General features: G+C 41.1%; 1 pseudogene across 1 annotated transcript; it reads right to left on the bottom strand.

Moving 5' to 3' along the window:
* Positions 1–329: 329 nt before the first annotated feature.
* On the bottom strand, positions 330–508 carry LOC308262229 (ATP synthase membrane subunit K, mitochondrial-like; annotated as a pseudogene). Its single transcript has one exon. The product of its transcript is annotated as an ATP synthase membrane subunit K, mitochondrial-like (transcript).
* Positions 509–18730: the final 18222 nt, after the last annotated feature.

Below are 18730 nucleotides of genomic sequence, written 5' to 3' on the forward strand. Positions count from 1 at the left end.
ATTTTTATTTTTTTCCAGGTTCATAATTTATTATACAAATTAAATATTACATGATGAGTTGACTTTAGCTTCTTTAGGCATGAGAACTTAACAGGTGTGATCACTTTAGAATCCATTTATGTTGCCAGGCGTGGTGGTGTACCCTTGTAATCCCCGCGCTTGGGAGGCAGAGACAGGAGGATTGTGCAGGTTCGAAGCCAGCCACGCGCGCTGGCTTAGGAGACCCTGTTTCCAAATAAAAATGTAAAAATAGGTCTGGGAGTGTAGCTGTAGAAGGGCTTCCAGGAACCCCAGTACCACCAAAAAAAAAAAAAAAGAAAAGAATCCATTTATGTTGTTTTCACAGCTGGACTTTTTTTAGACCATAACTTAAAGTGTAAGACAAGCAAAGCAATGTCCCCATATGTGGCCAGTACACAATTCATTCTTCCTGTGAGAATACAAGAGTTGAAATATTTTTTTAATGCCAGTGAACTCGAATTGGGCTCCATTTTCCTGGACCTGCCATAATTTCAATCCTGCTGAAGCCACAAATTCTACTTTATTTTGAAACAGGGTTTTGCTAGGTTAATGAATCTTAGTACTTGCAGAGGATGTCCTTGAACCTATGATCCTCCTGTCTCAGCCTCCTGAGTATGGAGATCACAGGCATGTGCTACCATCCCTTCCTTGCTTGCTTGCTTGCTTGCTTACTTGTTTGCTTTTGTGGTACTAGGGATTAAACGCAGGGGCATTCTACCTCTGTGCTATACTCCCAGCCCTATTTTTAATTCTTTATTTTGAAACAGGGTCTCACTAAGTTGTGGAGGGCCTCACTAAGTAACTGAGTTCAAAGGTGTGGAAAGAGGGCAAACTGTAGTTCAGCAACTTTTCTTTCTCCCATTGCCACAAAGGTTTTATGTAATGACCTTTGCCAGAAAACCAGAGATAACCTTTAACCAAAGAATTCCAAATTCCACCTTTGGGCAAAATCCAGTCCCACTCCACCAGTCCTAAAATCAGTGTGACTATCTTTAAGAAGATGACTCATCAAAAGAACTGATATCAGTCTTCATAGATCCAGAGAATAAGGCTAGTCCAGGCCTGAGGTAATGGAGGATACTATTTGCCACAAGCCTCTTGCTCTAACAACCAGCAGTTAATAGGTTCCACACAGGCTGATGAGTCACAGGGATCATCAGAACAAAGGGAAGGACAAGGTCTAGGGTGTCTATCCAGATAGCCCTTGGCACTGTATCTGAAACCAAGTAGTGTTTGTGTAATATCAGTGCCTTACCTGCATAGAGGGAGTTAGATTTTATCAAACTCCCTCACTTTTATTATCTCATTTGATGTTAACATCCTGCACAGTGAATAGATAGGAGAGAAAGAAGTGCTCCCTTCATTTCTGCAGATTGCAGGAGGCACCAGCACAGAGGCTAGCCTTGCAGGAGAACAGAGGCTGAGATCTAGCCAGTGCTCTTCTCACCAAACTCATGAACCTTGCATAAAGCTACATCTGCCTGGACAAAGGGACAACTCTTCCATATTCAATGCAGGGACTACATGAACAGGTGACAGCAGTAAGGATAACTGCTGGGCCCCATCAGTGGCAACTCAATCTCTGAAATGTGACAAGACAGAGGGATGAAGTCTTAGATCTAGGGCTAGGGCGTATAATTATTATTTGTGTGTGGGGGGTACTGGGGATGGAACCAAGGGGCATTCTACCTCCAAGCTATGCCCCCAGCCCTATTTTTTATTCTTTATTTTGAAACAGGTTCTTACTGAGTTGCAAAGGGCCTCACTAAGTAGTAGCTGAAGCTGTCCACAAACTGCAATCCTCTTGTCTCAGCCTCCCAAGTGCTGGGATTACAAGCGTGCGCCACCATGCCTGGCTAGGGTGTATAATTATTAATACTGCTTTTGCCTCACATGTTAAGAAGCCCTTGGTTAGATCCCCAGCACCTTGCACACATACACATACTTATACACAAAAAGTCAGTCCAAGAGTATTAGAATTCAAGGCTACCAACTCAGTAACTACTTACATTACAGGTAGTCTCCTAACAGTTCTGCTTAATGTAGGCTCTCTCTGTGTCTTTTAATATTGCAAACTAGCATCCTCAGCCCCTTGTTCTAAACCAGCCAAACCAAAATCCAAAGTTTTTGACATAGCTCTATTCTTTTTTTTTTTTTTTTTTTTTTCAGTACTGGGGATGGAACCAAGGGGCATTCTACCTCTGAGCTACACCCCCAGCCCTATTTTTATTCTTTATTTTGAAACAGGGTCTCACTAAATTGTGGAGGTCCTAAGTAGCTGAGGCTGGCCATGAACCCGAATACTCCTGTCTCAGCTTCCCAAATCCTGGGATTACAAGTGTATGCCACCACACCTGGATTAAAATTTTTTTTTTTTCATTTTGAAACAAGGTATTGCTAAATTGCTAAGGCTAGCCTCAAACCTGTGATCCTCCTGTCTCCATTTCCCAAGTATTGGGATTATGGGCATATGCTACCATGTGCGGCTAAAAACTTTTTTTTTTTTTTCCCGGTACTGAGGATTACCTCTGAGCTATACCCCCAACCCCTATTTTTTCTTTATTTTGAAAAAGGGTCTCACTGAGTTGCAAAGGGCCTCACTAAGTAGCTGAGGCTGTCCATGAACCATGATCCTCCTGTCTCAGCCTCCCAAATGCTGGGATTATAAGTGTGTGCCACCATACCTGAAAACATTTTTAATAAGCTGTAAAGCAGTAAAGGTTAATGTATAAAATCCAAAGTTAATAATTCTGACATGCAGGAAGATGGCGACCGAGAAAAGCGGGGCTTAAGAGCCCCGCTAACAACCAATCTCCATTACCACAAAACCAGCGCCTTTCATAGCCAGAAAACACCATCACCAGAAAAACAAAAAAACCCCACCAGGCTCCAGAGAGAAAGCGGACTGAGAACAGAGCTCAGGGCCACAGAGGAGACACACGCGCCCGAGGACGCGGCAGCAGCGCCATACTGCCGGCGGCAGCGGTGAACTCAACGGACGGCTACAGCAAGCCGAGGTGAGCCACTGCGGAACAGCCAGGCGGGATTTCTCCACACAGAGAGCGTCTAAAGCTCCCAGTGGCCGAGCTCAGCACACGCTGCAGGGATTCAGAGTGGAAATCAAAACCAGAGAAGAAAAAATACGCCAGCCTCACGGCCGAGGGCGTGGCAGAGGAGCCATATTGCCACCTGCGGCGGCAGCAGCAGTGAATTCACCGAGTCCAGTACAGCTACATCTGCGTACTCAAGAACAGTGAGTCAAATTGCGGGCCACAGAGGAGAAATCCCAGTACTGTACCTCCTGGGACTTGACCCAGTGAGGGAGTGGTGGTGGCAGAGATATCACACCATAGGAGAACGTGCAACCTGGCACCCCCCATAGTTTAAAGCAGCCTCTATCGACTCCCTGGGTCGGAGACTCTGTGATACAACCCAGTAAAGGAGTAGTGGGGTCTGAGATAATACAGACTCGAGATCCAGAGCACCTTAAGTGAAGCCATAGTGACCTAAGGGAAGAACCCAGAGAAGGCACAAACCTCCAAAATCATGGGAAAGAGGAATAACACTGGAGTAATGAATGCGCACAACCCCACAACATCAGAACCCGATAAAACAGAAAATCAGAGATTTCTAGAAGATCAAATCAGGAAAATAACTGTAGAAATAATAGAGGTGCTTCGAAAAGAACTCAGAGAGAGCCAAAAAGAGATAAAGGATGCAATTAATGAAGTAAAGGCCTCAATTCAAAGCACAAACAACCGATTAGAACACATGGAGAACAGAATCTCGCTCTTAGAAGATGAGCAATCCAAAATGAACGCATAGTTTCTAATCTAGAAAAAAATATCCAACAGCAGGAATCTGACATGGAAGAAATATGGACCCATCTTAAGAGAGCTAACCTAAGAATCATTGGAATAGAGGAGGGAAAAGAAAGTGAAACCAAAGGGATCAACAATCTCTTCAAGGAAGTAATAGCAGAAAATTTTCCAAATACAGAGCAAGAGGTTGATACACAGATCCAGGAAACTTATAGAACTCCCTTTAGACAGGATCGGAGAAGAGGATCCCCACGCCACATCATTGTCAAAATGACCAATGTGGAAGCCAAGCAGAGAATCTTAAAGGCAACAAAAACAAAGGGCCAAGTGACATTCAGTGGCAAACCAATTAGAATCACTCCAGACTTCCCAAACCAAGTCGTGAGAGCCAGAAGGGCTTGGAGTAACATATTCCAAACTCTGAAAGAAAACAACTTCCAGCCAAAAATTTCCTATCCAGCAAAACTTTCTATCAAATTAGATGGAGAAATAAGAAGCTTCCATGACAAACAGAAACTGAAGGAATTTATGTCTTCAAAACCAGCGCTAGAGAAAATACTCAGAGATTAACTACAAAGAAGAAATAGGTAACACTCACCAGAAGCAGAGAAACAAGATTTTCCATCTAACAGACAACTAAGATTGGTTATCTGTGGAGATTCATTATTTTTGTTAGTCTTTACCTATCTCTAAATTGTATTGTTTGCCTTTATTGTTGTTAATTTTTAGGATTTCTAGTTGGAATATTAATATACCTTCAGATATAGCATTTGGAAATATTTTATCCAATTCTATTAGTAACTTTTAACTCTGTTTACATTGTCTTTGGATATACAATATTTTCTTTTATTTTTTAGGGAGTTTGTATATTCTTCTGTTGCCTGTGCCATTGAAATCATAACCAAGAAATCACTGCCAATTTCAATGTTGTGAGGTTTTATGACCCAGATTTTCTTCTAAAAGTTTATAGTCTTAAGATTTATATTTAGGTCTTTTATCTATTTTGAGTTAATACTTGTATGTGGGATTAGGTAAGGGTCCAATTGTATTCTTTTCCATGTAATTATTATTTTTCAACAATATTTAGTTAAAAGATTATTATTTCCACCACCAAATGTTCGTGGAAACCTTGTCAAAAATAACTTGACTATATAGGGAAGAATTTAGCTCTAGGCTTGTATTTAACTCCAATGGTTTATATATCTGCCTTTAGAACAGTATTACACTGTTTCAATTATTGTAGCTTTATATGGTTTGAAATCAGAAAATATATATCTGCTAGCTTTGTTCTTTTTCAAGATCGTTTTGGGTATCTAGAATTCATATTCCATATTAGGATAGATTTTTTTCTGAAAAATAAATATATGAATATATGATAGTTTCACCTAAAAAATAGAAAAAAAATATTCTCTGGTAAGAAAGAAAGCAAAAAGAAATATTGAAATGTTATCTTTAAGTTATCAAAAGCTTGGTATCAGACAAATGAAACTGTTATGTGAGATTAACATTTTTAATTTTGGATAAATTGATATAATACTAGATGTCAACCACTAAGCCAAGCATGGGAAGGAGGGATGGGGTGGGAATGGGGTGGGGATCAAGTGGGGGCTGACTGGGCGATGTGTGCATGTATGTCTACAAAAGTTTGTATCCCACTATTATGTATGAATACAGTGCACCAATAAAATAAAATTAAAATAATAATAATAATAATAATTCTGACATGCAGATGGGCTGGTCTGGAAATTCTACACTTAAGTGTAGATTTTTTGTCTCTTTTCCAATTACACATCAGGAGTCAAATGAGTTGTTGTTGACCCTATACTTCATTTGTGTGTGTGTGTGTGTGTGTGTGTGTGTGTGTGTGTGTGTACTGGGGGTGGAACCCAGGGGCTTTTTTAACCTCTGGGCTATACTCCCAGACCTATTTTATATTTTATTTGGAAACAAGGTATCACTAAGTTGCTGAGAGCCTCACTGAGTAGCTGAGACTGATTTCCAAACTGGGAACCTGTGCGATCCTCCTGTCTCAGCCTCCCAAGCACTGGGTTTACAAGCATGCGCCAACACACCCAGCTTCAACCTATACTTCTTTAGAAGAATAATGATCTTGCTCTCCAGATATTTTTCTTTTCTTTCTTTTCTTTCTTTCTTTCTTTCTTTTGTTCTTCTTTCTTTCTTTCTCAGTACTGGGGATTGAACCCATGGGCATTCTACCTCTAAGCAACACCCCCAGCCCTATTTTTTATTCTTTAATTTGAAACAGGGTCTCACTAAGTTGCAGAGGGCCTCACTAAACAGCTGAGACTGGCTGTGAACCTGCAATCCTCTGTTTCAACCTTCTAAGTATTGGGATTACAAGTATACACCATCATGCCTGGCCTGCTATCCAGATATTTCTTATTCAGCTTTATTCCCATCCTGTGTTTCCTACTTGTGGAAGCAGAATATATAGTGAGACATATCTTTAAAAAGCCATAGGATGCAGGTTTTTTTTTATTGTTTATCAGCTTGAAATTTTTGTGTCCTGAGAGAATTTCTTCATCTCGTACTCATAATGTTTATACTAACTAGCATTCTCTAATCACTTTGGCTTTATAGGCATCTAGATAAGAATTTTTCATGCATTATCAGTTAATCCTCATAATGATACTAAAAGATAAAGACTACCATTCTTATTTTTCAGATAAGGAAAAGCCTTAAAAATGATAAATTTACCCAAGATGTTATAACTAAATAAACCCAAACATGCTCTAAACTTCATATACAGAAATGATTTTGTAAATTCATTCATTGAACACATTTATTCAGCATCTATTGTGTGCAGGTTTCCAAAACTCATGATTCTATATTCTTTCCATTTGCATGCATGTCAAGAATACACAAAAGTAGCCAGTCATGGTGGTACACACTTATAGTCCCAGTATTTGGGAGGACTGCAGGTTCATGGCCAGTTTCAGCAATTTAGCAAAGATACAGTAACTTAGTGAGACCCTGTTTCAAAAAATAAAAAATAAAATAGGGCTAGGGGTGTAGCTCAGAAATAGAATGCTTCAGCCCCCACCACCACAAAGTAGCCAGATGTGTGGCACACACCTATAATTCTAGTACTTAGGAGCCTGAGACAGGAGGATGCATATTTCAGGCCACTCAGCAATTTAGTGAAACCCTGTTTCAAAATAAATAAAAATTCTGGAGTGTATCTTGGATATAGAATGCCCCAGGGTTCAATCCAAGAAGAAGAAAAAAAGGAAGAAGAAAGAAGGAGAAGGAGAAGAGAGGGGGCAGGGAAGAATCAATAGTAGTAAACAAGAAAGACAAGGAGGAGGAAGAGGAGGAAAGAGGAAGGTAACTTAGTGAGACAAAATAAAATATCAGTTTGTTGACAAAATAAAATAACAGACAGGGATAAGTGTTACAAAAAACAAAAGGGTGATGTAAATGGGAGGGCTGGTAGGGTTTTAAATTAGATGGTCATTAAAGGCTTTGGTGGTAATGGTGGTGTGGCTCAGTGGCTCAGTGGTAGAGCCATTCTGCAGCAAGCCCCAGTCCCTGGGTTCAACCCCCAGCACCAAAAAAAAAAAAAAAAAAAAAAAAAAAAAGTTAAAAGCCTCCTTGATGAGGTGACAGCGAGTTAAAAGAAGACATCCATGTGAGGACTGCTGGTGGAAGATGCAGGGAGAACAAATAATGTAAAGATCCTGATGCAAGAGAAAGCCTTTAGAGCTGAAGTTGGCAACTTCCAGAGAGCCACATAGTTAATATTTTAAGCTCTGCAAGGCACATAAAGTCTGCTGTATTTTCTTCCTTTTTGTCCTATTGTTCTTGTTTTACAACCCTTTAAAAATGTAAAAAGCATTCTTCGTTCCCTGGCACTATAAAAATAGGCTTCCAGCAGAATTTGATCCCTGCCTTAGTTTACTGACCCTGCTTTAGAGAAACAGCTAATCCACTGCAGCTAGGGAGCAAGCGTGCAAGAGGGACGCGACGCAGAGGCGGCGGGAGCCAGAGCATGCAGGGAGGCCTTCTAGGCTGCTAGGATTTTTATACTGTTTATGGGAATCTGATTTATGCTTTAAAGAGATCAGCTTGGCTCCATCTAAAAAAGAGACTATCGTGAGGTTTAGACAGAGACAATGGATTGGGGAGCTGGCTACCATATCGCCCAGGTAGAAGACAAGACCTGACCAGAAAGGAGTGGAACGAGCGCCTCTAAGGAAAGCTGTGTTTACCGCTGATGAACAAAGTCAAGGAGTCTTGAAATACTATTTAAAATGAAAAAAGAGTAGAATAAAGAGATTAGAGCCGGGCGTGGTGGCGCACGCTTGTAATCCCAGCATTCGGGAGGCTGAGACTGGAGGATCGCGGTTCGCAGACAGCCTCAGCTACTTAGTGAGGCCCTCTGCAACTCAGTGAGACCCGGTTTCAAAATAAAAAATAAAAAATAGGGCAGGGGGTGTAACTCGGAGGTCAAATGCCCCTGGGTTCCATCCCCAGGCCCGCAAAAAAAAAAAAAAAAAAAAGAGAGAGAGATTAGGTTAAACTATAAATAGTATTAAGTTTGATTCATAGGAAAATCTTGGTGAGTTGAATTTTTAGCAATATTTTGACATGTTTGATTTATAGATATTTGACTTTCAAAAGAGATGACTTTTTTTTTTAATGCTACTGGGGATGGAGCTCAGGGGCATTCTACTTCTAAGCTACACCACAGCCTTTTTTTTTTTTTTAATTCTTTTTGTGTGTGTGTGTGTGGCACTGGGGGTGGAACCCAGAGGCCTTTGGGTTATTTCCCAAGACCTATTTTATACTTTATTTGGAAACAAGGTCTCACTAAGTTGCTGAGAGCCTCACTAAGTAGCTGAGGCTGGCTTCGAACCTGCGCGATCCTCCTGTCTCTGCCTCCCAAGCACGGGGATTACAAACCTGCGCCACCACGCCCGGCTTACACGCCCGGCTTATTTTATTCCTTTTTTTTTTTTTTTGTGGTACTAGGGGTGGAACCCAGAGGCTTTCTGCCTCCAGGCTATACTCCCAGACCTATTTTATATTTTATTTGGAAACAGGGTCTCACTAAGTTGCTGAGGCTGGCTTTGAATCTGTGTGATCCTCCTGTCTCAGCCTCCCAAGCATGGGGATTACAAGCGTGCGCCACCACGCCCGGCCCTTATTTTGTTTTTTATTGTTGTTGTTTTTGCAGTACTGGGGAGGAAAAGCAGGGGCATTCTACCTCCGAGCTACACCCCCAGCCCTATTTTTTATTATTTATTTTGAAAAAGGGTCTCACTGAGTTGCAAAGGGCCTAAGTAGCTGAGGCTGTCTGTGAACTACAATCCTCCTGTCTCACCTCCCAAATGCTGGAAATACAAGCATGTGCCACCACGCCCATCTCAAAAAAGATGATTTTTAACTCTCATTTCTGAGTGAAATATTTTTCTCTTTTGGTTACTGCCCCCCCCTCCCTTCACCTAAGTGCATGATAAAATGTATTCAAAATGTTCCTCTAATTTCAAAATGTACTTACAATCAACCAAAAAAGAATTGTTTGCTCTTTTTTTTTTTCCAGTACTGGAGATGAAACTAGGGGAATTCTACCTCTGAGCTACATTCCCAGCCCTATTTTTGTTCCTTATTTTGAAATAGAGTCTCACTAAATTGCAGAGGGTTTCACTAAGTAGCTGAGGCTAGCCTCGAACCTGTGTTCCTCCTGTCTCAGCCAAATGCTAGCATGTGTCACCATGCCTGGTTTGTTTTTTTTTTTTTTTTTTTTTGGTGGTGCTGGGGGTGGAACCCAGAGGCTATCTTTGGGCTATACTACCAGACCTATTTTATTTTATATTTTATTTGGAAACAGGGTCTCACTAAGTAGCTGAGGCTGGCTTTGAACCTGTGCAATCCTCCTGTCTCAGCCTCCCAAGTGCGGAGATTACAAGCGTGTGCCACCATATCCGGCTCTTCTACTCTTTTAATAATAATAATTATTATTATCGGTTCTAGAGGTTGAACATGGGATGTTCTGACTCCGAGTTACATCACTACCCCTATTTTTTTTATTCTCCTGCGGTACTGGGGATGGAATCCAGGGGCATTCTACCTCCAAGCTACACCCCCAGCCCTATTTTTTATTCTTTTTTTTTTTTTTGAAGATTTAAAGAAGTTTATTAAAAGATAGAAATACAGAGAATAGGAACAGCTCCATCCCAGACTGGCACGGAGGGGTGACTCGAATTAGTACACCCTTATTCTTTATTTTGAAACAGGGTCTCACTGAGTTGCAAAGGACCTTACTAAGTAGCTGAGGCTGTTGGCAAACTGCGATCCTCCTATCTCAGCCTCTCGAATGCTGGGATTATAAGCGTGCGCCCTATTTTTAAACTGAGGCTGGCCTCAAACTACTGAGTGTATATGATCCTTCTGCCTCAGCTTTTTTTTTTCCCTCTTTTTTTTTTTGGTAATAGTGATTGAATCCAGGGACATTATGCCTCCAAGCTAACCCCTAGCTGTATTTTATTTTTTTAATTAATTAATTTATTTATTTATTTATGTGTGTGTGTGTGTGTGTGTGTGTGTGTGTGTGTGTACTGGGGATGAAACCCAAGGGCATTCTACCTCTGAGCTACACCCTCAGCCCTATTTATTTGAAACAGGGTCTCACTAAGTTGCAGTGGGCCTCACTAAGTTGCTGAGGCTATCCTTGAACCTGTAATCAATCCTCTTGTCTCATCCTCCCAAGTACTGAGAATACAAGTGTGCACCCCACACCGAGCTTACTTTTATTTTAAAACAGGGTCTCACTAAATTGCTGAGGCTGGCCTTGAACTTGGATCCTCTTGTCTCAGTCTGTCGAGTACTGGAATTATCGGTGTGAATCACAGTATCCAGAGCTCTGCCTCAGCGTATTAAGTAGCTGGGACTAAAGCCCATTGCACCCACTCAGTACTGAGTCTCCCTCACTCAGAACTGAGGATTGAACCCAGGGGTGCTCTACACTGAGCTACATCCCGAGTGGTTTTTATTTTTTATTTTCAGACAGGGCCTCTCTAAGTTGCCCCGCCTGGTGTAACAGTCCTGCCTCAGCCTCCTGAGTCACTGAGATTGCGGGTGTGCACTACCACGCCTGGCGACTCTTCCCCTTATCAACTCCTAGGCTTCCTTCTGTGATAAAGACCTATCTATCCTTTTCTATCACTGTCACCTATAGTAGCCCCCCCATCTCATCAAACCTAAAATGTTTCCTCTCTCTAGTTTGTTACTGAGGGTTAAGAGTATGCTCACAGTATATCTTTTTATTTTATTTTTTTGGTGCTGGGGACTGAAATTGAACCCAGGGGCATTCTACCTCTGAGCTATGCCCCTAGCCCTATTTTTTTTTTTTAAGCAGAGTCTCACCAAGTTGCTGAGGCTGGCTGTGAACCTGTGATGTTCCTGTCTCAGCCTCCCAAGTACTGGTTTTGCAGACATGTACGACCATGCCTGTCTTCATAGTATGTCCTAATTCCTCAAATGGATCACTGAAAACTTATGCAAGAAGCTGGGCATGGTGCTACATACCTAAAATCCCAGTCACTTGGGAGGCTGAGACAGGAGGATCTCAAGTTCAAGACCAGCCTGGGAGATGCTGTCTCAAAATAAATAAAAAGGGCTGAGAATTGTAACCCAGTGGTAGAACACCCTGGATTCTGTCTCTAGTACTACAGAGAGAGGGGAGAGAGAGGGGAGAGACAGACAGACAGACAGACAGACTGAAAAGGAGAGAGAGAGGTGGAGAGGGGGGAGGAGAGAGAGAATCTAAGCAAGGGAGATAACATTGAGAAAGAGGACATATAGTAAAAATAAGCAATACATGAGCCAGGCATGGCGGTGCCTATAATCCTAGTCCTACTTTGAAGGCTGAGACAGGAGGCTCTTGTTTTTGTGGCCTGTCTCAGCAACTTAATGAGGTATGGTACATTCAAGATACTAAAGAAGTAAGCCAGTATCCAGATGTTAGAGTTTAAAGTTCAAGTAGAAAGCAAAAGAGACAAAGAAGGAGAGCTGATGAGGTATGGTAGAACAGTACCCAAGGTCAGTTTGTCTACGTTGGTTCTGGGGAACCCAGGGACATTCTACCACTGCGCTACACCCTGAGACTTATTTTACTTTTTCTTTTGAAACAGGGTCTTGCTAAATTGCTGAGGGCCTAAGTTGCTGAAGCTATCATTAAGCCTTCAATCCTCCTGTTTCAGCCTCCCAAGCATTGGGATTACAGGTATGCATCACCACACCTAACAGAGGCCATTAAAATTGGGATTTAGCTGGGCATGGTGGCACATGCCTATAAATCCAGCAATTGGGAAGCTAAGATAAGAGGATCTTGTTTTTATGGCCAGTCTCAGCAACTCAATGAGACCTGTTTCAAAATAAAAAAAAATAACAGGGTTGGAATGTAGCTTGGAGGTAGAATGCCCCTGGAGTTCAATTCCTAGTACCAGGGGGGGAAAAAGTTGAGTTTTATTTTACTTTAAAAACTTTCATTTTGAAATAATTTCAGAATTACAAAAATATTACAAAAAAGAATTCTATTATGCTTTTCAATCATATTCTCCAAATGTTAACATCTTCTATGATCACAACGATCAAGATCAGGAAATTAACACTGATTCAGGCATAGGCTCCCAAAGTCAGTGATACCTGCCCTACCCGGGAAAGAGGTGCTGAAACAAAACGCAGATATATTATAAAAAAATTGCCACTGCATCTTTCTGTGTATTCACTTAAATAAGGCAAATTTCCAGGGAGGCGCTAAGTACCTTTTTTTTTTTTTTTTAAGAGGGCAATAACCCAATAAGTGTGGGGACCTCTATACTGTTCAACTTACATACCTTATTTTACTGATTAACCCAAGAATGTCCCTTCCAAGAATTCAATCCAGGATCATGCATTAAATTTGGTTGTCAAGCCTCATTTGTCTCTTTTAATCTGGACTGTTTCTTAGTCTGTTGTGTATGACCTTGACAATTTTGAAGTGCACTGGCTAATATTTGGTAGGATGTCCCTCAATTTTGTTTATTTGTTTCCTCCTGATACAATTCAAGTCAGGCATTTTGGGCAATAATTCCACGGAAATGATCTTGTGTCTTTTTTAGGGTATTATGTCAGAAAGAATATGATGTGGATTTGTGTTATTGTGGTGATTTCACATTGTGTGTGTGTATGTGTGAGGTACCAGGGACTGAATCCACGGTGCTATTCCTCTGAGCTACATTCACCAGCCCTTTTCATTTTTTTCATTTTGAAACAAGGACTGAATAAGTTACCACATAAACCAGACATGGTAGCACATGCTTGTAATCCCAGTGCTTAGAAGGCTGAGAGGAGGACCACAGGTCCAAGTCCAGCCTCAGCTACTTAGGCCCTCTGCATCTTAGTGAGATGCTGTTTCAAAATAAAGAATACAAAACAGGGCTGAGGGTGTAGCTTGAAGACAGAATGCCTGTTGGCTCAATTCCCAGTTTGTAAAAAAAAAAAATAATGTTACTACATGCTGGCCTTTAACCTGTGATCCTCCTGTCCCAGCCTCCCAAATACTGAGATTATAGGTGTGCATTAAAAGTCCTGGCTGTGGTGATTTAACTCTGATCACTTAAGATAGTGTCTATCACAAGTTCAAGGTCAGCCTTGGCAACTTAGTAAGATGCTGTCTCAAAATAAAAAGGGCTGGGTGAAGGTACCCCAGGGCTTAAACTGCCAGATTTCTCCAGCATAAAACAGCTATTTTTCCCTTTTCATTTGTAAATCTTTGGAGAGATAGACTATGACTGTGTAAACATTGCCTCAACATTCACTCCTTCATTTTAGCTTCCCTTAATGATTCTTACTTGTACCACTGTTCTTATTGTGTTTACAAATGGCGATTTTCTGTTTTTCTTAGCTTTTTGAATGTTTTCCTTCTCCCTGACTTATTCATTCTTATCAATATAGACTCAGAGAGTTATATCTATTCTCTAAGCTATAATCCATTCCCATTTTTATTACTTATTTTGTTGTTCAGAATGAACCTAGTTTGGCCACCGGAGTCCCTTCGAGTTGACATGTGAGTCCTTTTGATATAGCTCCATTATTTTTTGAACACTTGCATTTCTGGCACCACAGATGTTCCAGGCTCAGGTACTTTTCCAGAGAGCCCTGCTCCCTTTATTAGAAATAGCTCTAAGCATATTCATTGGTTCTGAGGTGTCTGCTAATGCTCGTACAGCAGGGAAAGCTAGAAAGTACTCACAAATCTGTGTGTATTTATTTATCTGTACTTTTTTTCAATACTGGGGATGGAACCCAGGGGCATTCTACCTCCGAGCTACACCCCCAGCTCTATTTTTTATTCTTTACTTTGAAACAAGGTCTTACTGAGTTGCAAAGGGCCTCACTAAAGTAACTGAGGCTGTTCTCAAACCACGATCCTCCCGTTTTGGCCTCCCAAATGCTGGGATTACAAGCGTAAATCACCATGCCCGACTTACTTATCTGTACTTATAAACTAACAAATTTGTACGGATGCCTCTAATTCAATTCGCTATTACAGGGTTAATTCTAGCCTTAAAAATACCTATTTTTCAGTGCTGGGGATTGAACCCAGAAACCCATGTCATACATGCCAAGCAAGAGCTCTACCACCGAGCGACACCCTCAGTTCCTTTTCTTTTCTTTTTTTGTTTTTTGTGATCTTCCTTTTATTTTTTGTGGTTCTAGGGATTGAGCCCAGGGAAATTCTACCTCTGAGCTACCCCCAAGCCGTTTTTTTATTTTTTATTTTGAAACAGGATCTCACTAAATTGCTATGCATCTCATTAAATTGCTGAGGCTGGCCTCAAACCTGCAATCCTCCTATCTCAGCATCCCAAGTACTGGGATTACAACTGTATACCACTCTGCCTGGCCACCCCTCTTCTTAAAATATATTTTTTAATCGTCATATATTTATTTAGCATCTGCCATGGGCCAGGCTCTGTGCTAGGCATTAGGGATACAACAGCAAATAATTCAGATATGGTCCCATTTCTGCCTTCATAAAGCTTGGTTTTTAAAAGATGTTAATTTATGGATTAATTCCAAATTGTTAAATTTATGCTTTCTTCTGCCTAACTAGAATTTAAACAGGTCACAGAAAAATTTTAAGCAAGCAAGTAACACAACCATTCTACCTTTTTTTTTTTTTTTTTTTTTGTGGTACTGCAGATTGAACCCAGGGGCATTCTACCTCTGAGCTACATCCCCAGCTTTATTTTATTTTTTTATTTTGAAACAGGATCTCACTAAATTGATGAGGGCCTCCCTAAGTTGCTGAGGCTAGCTATGAACCTGAAGTCCTCCTGTCTCAGGCCCTCAAATACTGACATTATATTCTAGTAACACCGTGCCTGGCTTAGTTCTACATTTCGTTAAAAATCATTCTACTAAGCCGGGCGCGTGCTTGTAATCCCCGCGCTTGGGAGGCTGAGACAGGAGGATCGCACAGGTTCGAAGCCAGCCTCTGCTACTTAGTGAGGCTCTCAGCAACTTAGTGAGACCCTGTTTCCAAATAAAATATAAAATAGGTCTGGGAGTGCAGCTAGGAGGTAGAAAGCCCCTGGGTTCCACCCCCAGTACCATCAAAAAAATCATCCTATTGAGAATCAAAGGGGAGGAAAGTAGGCTGGAAAGACCAACTGTCAAATCAACTGGAGGGGAAAAAATAAATGTGGGAAGACCAATTACGACACTGGTAAGTGGTCCAAGGTAAGAGGACAGTTGACTGGACTTGGGTGGAAGCAGGAGAAATAGAAACAATAGGCAATGAGGCATTTAGGAGACAAATGTCATAGACTTGGCTGTCTTGTGTGGGGATGAAGGGACGACATTTACTCAAAGAGGACCACTAGGTTTCTTGGACTATGTAAATATATCAGCCTAGATTTCCATGGGTTGTACACATGTGGCCACTTACTTATCTCTTCCATTAAATTACAAACAACATGATAACAACAGGAATGTATTATTCACTTTGGGGAGGCTAGAGATTCAACAACCCAAGACCTTGCATATGCTAGGCAAACATTGCGCTACCCTAGCCTGTAATTCACATCTCTCTATCCTCGACAAGTCCTACCATATATGGTATATGGTGGGAGCTCAAGAAATACAATGGAGCCTGGCGTGCTGGTGCACACTTGTAATCTCAGCATTTGGGAGGCAGAGACCGGAGGACCACAGTTCGCGGACAGCCTCAGCACCTTAGCAAGGCCCTTTGCAATTAAGTGAGACCCTGTTCCAAACATAAAAAGACTAAAAACTAGGGCTGGGGGTGTAGCTCAGAGGTACAATGCCCCTAGGTTCCATTCAAAAAAAAAAAAAAAAAGAACAAAAGAAAGAAAGAAAGAAAGAGAAAGAGAGAGAAAGAGAGAAAGAAATACTATTCACTACATGATTAATTGAATGAGTAATTGTCTGTAGACTTAACCAAGATTTCAGCTATAGGGTCCCAAACTGGATATAATACTCCCATAAAGGCCTAGAATTCTTTAAATAGAAGGAAATTGTGCCAAATATATATTCTCCCAAAAAGATGTGTCTTGGTCTATCAGCTTATTATATATATATACTTTTTTCTCTTCTATCAATTAATTTATCTAATCCAAGATTTAAAACAGACATTATAGCCAGGAGTGGTAAGCTAGTGACTTGGGAGAATCCTGAAGCAGGAGGATCTCCAGTGTGATCCTGAAGCAGAAGGACCTCAAGTTTGAGGCTAGCCTCAGAAACTTAATGAAATCCTGTCTCAAAATAAGCAGAGCTGTACTCGGTGGTGCATGCTTGTAATCCCAGCATTTGGGAGGCCAATACAGGAGGCTCTTGGTATACGGACGGCCGCAGCTTAGTGAAGCCCTTTGTAACTCAGTGAGACCCTGTTTTAAAATAAAGAATAAAAAAATAGGGCTGGGGGTGTAGCTCTGAGGTTGAATGCCCCTGGGTTCAATCCCCAGCACCACAATAAATAATAAATAAATAAATAAATAAATAAATAAATAAATAAAGTAGGGCCGGGGTATAACTCAGAGGTAGAATGCCTCTGGGTTCAATTCCAGTACCACATACAAAAAAAAAAAAAAAATCCAGCTCGAAGCACACCTCTGCAAGGAAGTTTGTCCAGATTGCTCCCATGTGGAGTAACTTCTTTTCCCTTCTCTCAGTTCTTGGGGACTTATCTATAAAAGTCTTCAAAATTAACTACTGCAAGGCCTGAGACTGTCTTGTAATCAATTGCTTTTGCACTGTTATTTAACCATTAACAAATTCATATACTATTCTTCTATAAAGTCGGGTGAATCTTATTTCAAACATCAGCTATGCCACTTACTTGGTATGCTTTCACTGTTCTAATTTTTGCTCCACTCTATGAAATAAAAGGCATATTCACCTACCCGTTAGGGTTGTTGTAAGGAATAGACAATGCATGTAAAGGGCCCAGCATAGGCTCATACTAGATATTTAGGAAGAAGGGCCAACAAGTGCCCACTGAGGGCACCTGTCATTTTTGTCAAATTGCAACCCATTCCTAATTACACTATGTCATATAAGTGCTGCACACTTCGCTGGCTGCTCTTGACATTTTATTTATACTCCATCTTTCCAAAGCAGACATTTCAGTTAGATTTATCTATTAGCTTTCTTATTTTCCCAAATAAGTAAAACACCACAATAAGGTGACATTTTTAGTTACTGGGGAATTAAACCTAGGGGCATTCTACCTCTGAGCTATATCCCAACCCTATTTTCTTTTTTATTTTGAAACAGGGTCTCACTAAGTTGCAGAGGGCCTCACCAGGTTGCTGAGGTCGGCTGCGAACCTGGATTCTTCTGTCTCAGTTTCCCAATTACTGGGATTACAAGCCTGTGCCACCATGCCCAGCTGCTTGATCCATTTTAAATTAATTATTGTTTATGTATGAGATAGGATCCCAACATCAATTGAACCCAGGGGCATTCTACCTCTGAGCTACAACCGAACCCTATTTTATTATTTATTTATTTTGAAACAGGATCTCACTGAGTTGCTGAAAGGCCTAAGTTGCTGCCACTGGCCTCAAACCTGTGATCCACAACCCAACCCTATTTTATTATTTATTTATTTTGAAACAGGATCTCACTGAGTTGCTAAAGGCCTTACTAAGTTGCTACCACTGGCCTCAAACCTGTGATCCTCCTGTCTCAGCCTCCCAAGTACTAGGATTACAGGTATGTGCCACCATGCTTAATTACCAACAGTAATCTCTTGCATGTGGATATCCTACTATGCCAGGATTACTTATTGGGAATATTGTTTTTTCCCTACTAGACTGTTTTGCTATCCTTGTCAAAAATCAACTGACAGCCAGGAGTGGTGGTGCACACCTAAAATCCCAGTACATGGGAGGTAGAGACAGAAAGATAAAGACTTAGAAGCCAATTATTTGCAAGACCCTGTTTCCAAATAAAAAAGAACTGGAGCCTGGAGGTAGAAGGCCCCTAGGTTCCATCCCCAGTAACACACACACACACACACACACACACACACACACACACTCAACTAACCACAAATTAGAAGGCCTAATTCTGAACTCTTAATCCACTGATTTAAATGTCTACCTTTATGCTACCACCACACTGTCTGGATTACCACAGCTTTGAAGTATGTTTTAAAATCAGGAAGTGTAGTTGGGCTTGTAATCCCAATACTTAGCAGGCTGAGACAAGAGCCTTAGTAACTTAGTGAGGCCCTCTGCAACTTAGTGAGACCCTGTTTAAAAATTAAAAATTAGGGCTGGGGTGTAGCTTGGAAGTAGAATGCCCCAGGTTCAATCCCTAGCCCCACAGACACAACTCAGGAAGTGTGAGTT

Source organism: Muscardinus avellanarius, assembly GCF_963383645.1.
Source record: "Muscardinus avellanarius genome assembly, chromosome: 4".
Taxonomy (NCBI): Eukaryota; Metazoa; Chordata; class Mammalia; order Rodentia; family Gliridae; genus Muscardinus; species Muscardinus avellanarius.